Raw genomic sequence first — 4,892 nt, forward strand, 5'->3', positions numbered from 1 at the left:
CCCAGAAGTTTCCAGGAGCTGGATAAGCTTTCATTTTCCAACAGCTGTCTGGGATTCCCTCCAAACGATACAAGGAGAAGACAAAGAAGCCACAGTGATCAGGAAAATGCCCTGCCTGACAGATTGTATGAGGGATGGGTGTGTCAGATGTCCAGTGGCATTAAATCTTGGATTAAAAAGGATTGGATAGCAGTATTGCTGTATTTCTTAACCAATATTGGTAGCATATGCACAAGTCAACCACATATAGTGCATGAGATTTTCATCTGCACCTATTAAATTGAATTGTTCCAGTTTTGTGGATTTGAATAATTTCTGGTAGGTTTTCTGCAAATAAAGATTACACTATTTGTTTATTTACTGTTTAGTGAAGCTAATTGCCTCATGTGAGTTGTAAGGCTTGCACTGATCTCCATATTGCTTGTGGCTCTATTAAATGTTGCAATCCTTTGAATACCGTCATCCACGTGGCTCAGCACAGGTTGGTGTGGATCTAATATGGAAATGGGGTAAATTAATTTCTTGCCAAGTTAGTTGAGTCACAACAGAGCAGCAGCATGGGATTTCCTTTTAAGGAATATGTGCCTTTCTCTTATTAGAGGATAAAACCTCACCTGATGATGGAGGAGGCCCCAAAGAAGCACAAAGATAAACTGGTTGCCTCGGCTGCTGTACCTCCAAAGGGCTCAGCACCAAGGCAGTTTCCATCCAAATGCCGGTGCTTCCACTGTCATCTGGAGGGACGTTTTCTCACTCAGTGTCCATTTTTAGGGAGTGCACCACCCGGGGCAGAGGGAGGGGGGAGGGGAACCCCACCATTCCAAAAAACTAAGGGGGGAACGCGGACTTGCCTCGCGCGCTGACAAAAATGAGGCAAGTCGCGGTGCCGCAAGAGGAGATGCGATGCACCATATATTTCCATCTGTAAGCGGCTGCCTATCAACAACTGACAAAAGGGAGCCTTATTGGCTTCAACTCACTAACCCTGTCCATTTTCGTTCCCAGGACTGGCAGTTCTTCATAGCAGATGCAGAACTTCTGTCGCACATCTGCCACTGTGAAACCAGGTGGTAAGAAGACCTTTTGAACAGCAGGTACCTTGTTGGGGACACGAAGCACACATCACTAAAGATAGAGGTTCCTCTGGTAATTTCCACCCTTAATCCGAGGCTCTTCTATCTTGCAGCACGCTGTGTCCACCCCCCCCTCTTCCTACCAAAGGGCCCAGTTATTGCACAGGCAATTCCTATTCCTCGTGCTCTGTGCAATGACTTGGAACTCTCAGTCTTTTATGCTGGGAAGTTGGGAGAGGAAAAACCCCTCGTATGGTGCAGACTTAAGTGCGGGGGGCGTTCTATACATCTTCAGGGCAGACGTGACGGTCATTCCACCACACAAGTGGCTGTCACACTGGGAGCTGCAAAGCATGGCCACGCCAGTCTTAAGACTAGGCAGGCCTCAGCCAGCAAGACAAGCCAAAAACATCATCCAGATTAAGGGTCCAAACGGGCTGCTGGCCTCAGTACGTCCATTTGTGATCGACTGCAAATTTACCTTATGGGGGAGAGACGCCATGTCCCAGTGGGGAGCCAAACTGGAATTTCTGGCACCCCGGCATTTTTAGGTGCGGCCACTGAGGAGCGCCCCACACAGAAACTGACATGGCTCACAGATAAGCCCATCTGGGTGGAGCAGTGGCTGCTGAGTAAGCAGAAACTGCAGGAGCTCACCAAGCTAGTGGAGGAAGAATTGGCAAAAGGCCACATTGTAGAGACAAACAGCCCCTCGAACTCTCCGGTGTTTGTAATTAAAAAAATGGGGGAGGACAGGTGGTGACTCCTCCACAATTTGAGAAGAATCAATGATGCTATTAAGGATATGGGCTCTCTCCAACCAGGTATGCCATCTCCATCTATGCTACCCCAAAATTATAATTTGGCTGTAATTGATATCAAGGATTGCTTCTTCCAAATCTCTCTCCATCCGGACGATGCTCCTCGCTTTGCTTTCTCTGTACCCTCCATCAACAGAGAAGCCCCAATGAAATGCTACCACTGGACGGTACTACCTCAGGGTCTCAAATGTTTCCCTGCTATATGCCAGTGGTATGTCGCCAGGGTTCTGTCCCCAGTGCGTGTCAAGTGGACATCCTGTATTTTTTATCACTACATGGATGATGTGTTGATTTGTCCCCCTGACAGCGAAGTCCTACAAGAAGCTCTGGAGGACAGTACTGAGGCTTTGTCGGTGGCAGGATTTGAGTTACAGAAAAAGAAGGTACAGATGCTGCCACCCTGGAAGTATCTGGGCCTAGAAATTAACAACAGGACAGTTAGGCCTCAACAAATTCAGATAGACAACAACCCTAAGACGCTAAATGACCTCCAGCGCCTGTCTGGATCATTAAATTGGATCAGGCCATGGCTGGGGCTCATCACAAGGGATCTATCCCCCCTTTTTGACTTGTTAACAGAAAGAGAGGGGGATGAAGGTTTAGGTTCCCTGAGAGCCCTGACCCGAGAGGCCAGAGCAGCACTCAAGAAGGTCCAGACCACCATCATGAGCAGGCAGGCCCATTGGTGTCAACCAGGGCTGCCTTTCCACTTCATCGTTCTAGGTGAGTTACCCCATCTATACGGACTGATATTTCAGTGGGACAAGGATCAACGGGACCCTCTCTTAATAATAGAGTGGGTGTTCCTTGGACACAGACAGTCCAAAAGTATCACCACGCCACAAGAGCTGATGGTGCAGTTCATAATGCAGGCCAGGGCTTGTCTGCAAGTGTTGGCAGGCTGTGATTTTACATGTATCCACCTCCCCATCAAAACATACACGGGGAAGATGACCAGAGAGACTTTTGAACACCTTTTAAGGCAAAATGAAAATTTGCAGTTCACTCTAGACAGCTACTCAGGCCAAATTCAGATGGGACATCCTGGCCATCATTTGTTCAACACCAAATTCAAATTGTTACCAAAAGAAGTACAGAGTAAAAGACCACTCCGAGCCCTGACAGTGTTTACAGACAGGTCAGGGAAGTCCCACAAGTCAGTAGTGACGTGGAAGGACCCAGAGACTCAGCTGTGGGAATCAGATGTTAAGATAGTGGAAGGTTCCCCACAAGTGGCTGAGTTGGATGCCGTGGTGAGGGCTTTTGAGAGATTTAACCAACCTTTTAATCTGGTAACAGATTCAGCGTATGTCGCTGGAGCAGTATCAAGAGCTGAACATGCAGTCTTAAAGGAGGTCTCAAATCAGGTCATCTTCGGGTTGCTCACAAAGTTAGTACACCTGATTTCCCACCGCGAGCATCCTTTCTATGTGGTGCACATGAGATCACACATGGATCTCCCAGGTTTCATTGCTGAGGGGAACTGCAGAGCAGACACCTTGGCAGCTCCAGTACAGCTAGGAGGCCAGCCAAACATAGTTGAGCAGGCCAAGCTCAGCCATCAGCAGTTCCATCAAAATGCCCTGGGTCTGGTACGCCAGTTCAATCTGCGGCATGACCAAGCCAGGGAAATTGTGGCCTCATGCCCCAACTCTCAGGAGACAGTCTTACCAACACTGGGAGCAGGTGTGAATCCCAGAGGTCTCCGCAGTTGTGAGGTATGGCAAACGGATGTCACAAAGGTCTCTGAATCCAGGAAACTCAGGAATGTCCATGTAACCATGGACACCTTCTCGGGGGCAGTCTTTGCCTCAGCTCACATAGGTGAGAAGGCCACAGACATGAGAAAACACGTCATACATGCCTTTGCAACCTTAGGCATCCCAGCCACATTAAAACTGACAATGGTCCAGCTTATACTTCCAGAGTGTTCAGTAACTTCCTGCAGGAATGGGGGTTCCAGCATAAGACCGGGATTCCTCACTCCCCCGCCGGCCAGGCAATAATAGAAAGGATTCATCAGATGCTAAAACAGGTCCTCCAGAAGTAGCGGGGAGATGTGTGAGTGCTATCACCACACGAGAGACTCTGCAAGGCATTATTTACCATCAATTTCCTAAACTGTTCCTTTGACAGGCCAGAACTGCCAGCCCTGAGGCATTTCAAGCAGAATCAGGGGCTTCAGCCAGAAGAATGGCTGTTCTTCCTCACCAGTGCTAGTGAGGGATCCGAACTCTAAAGAAATCCAGGGTCCATTCCCACTTTTGATGTGGGGACAGGGATATGCCTGTGTATCCACGCCCTCAGGAGTCAGGTGGGTCCCCAGGAGGCATGTTAAACCTTACATTCCAGGGCAGTTAGTGAGGCGAGACGATAAAGTGCCTGTGGATGCAACAAATGATCCCACTAACCAGGGAGTTGCATCCAACCACAAACGCTGCAAGGAGGGAGGGGACTCTACATCTCTTTAAATTTTTTTTTCCTTCCTGCTACCTCAGTTCATTTATGTTCCCAGTCCATGTGTTTGTAATAAAGTTGTTTTCCCAGTTTCCCTAGCCCCAAACACCCAGGGAGGAACCAGCTTCAGCTTCATCTCCAGCCCTCTCCATCTGCAAGGCAGTCATCGCAGTCACAGCAGCAGAAGAAGCTGGGAGAAGAGGCAACTGCGCAAGCAGCAAAGAAGTCAAAACAACTGTCTTTTTTATTTATTAAAAAAATGGGGAGATGTTGCATGCCAGGTTGATTCAGTTAGTGATTTTAATAATGTTAGTTAGCCGGTTCTATGTACCCCCATTTCCCCCCCGCGATGGTTCGCTCCGGGTCACTTACCATTGGAGCCTTCCCATGTCAGTCTTGTAACCACCCCCTGTTCATTCCTGAAACTTCTGTGTCAGTCTCCCCATCCCTGTAATCTCATTCGTCCCGGAACCCTGTATCCACCCCTGTTGTGTCCCCATTGGTTGCCGTGGTCCACATCACCCCATCGTTGCCTGTCCCC

At 48.6% G+C, this 4,892-nt stretch overlaps 1 long non-coding RNA gene across 1 annotated transcript; it reads right to left on the bottom strand.

Annotated features, from left to right (window-relative positions):
- Positions 1 to 324: 324 nt before the first annotated feature.
- Positions 325 to 3,257, bottom strand: LOC128782231 (uncharacterized). Its single transcript, XR_008428708.1, has 4 exons — positions 3,176 to 3,257; positions 985 to 1,098; positions 615 to 734; positions 325 to 493 (listed from the first exon to the last, which is right to left on the bottom strand). It is a non-coding gene; the product is annotated as an uncharacterized LOC128782231 (long non-coding RNA).
- Between the last annotated feature and the right edge of the window lie 1,635 nt (positions 3,258 to 4,892).

The sequence above is a fragment of the Vidua chalybeata genome, chromosome Z, assembly GCF_026979565.1.
Source record: "Vidua chalybeata isolate OUT-0048 chromosome Z, bVidCha1 merged haplotype, whole genome shotgun sequence".
NCBI classification, from domain to species: Eukaryota; Metazoa; Chordata; class Aves; order Passeriformes; family Viduidae; genus Vidua; species Vidua chalybeata.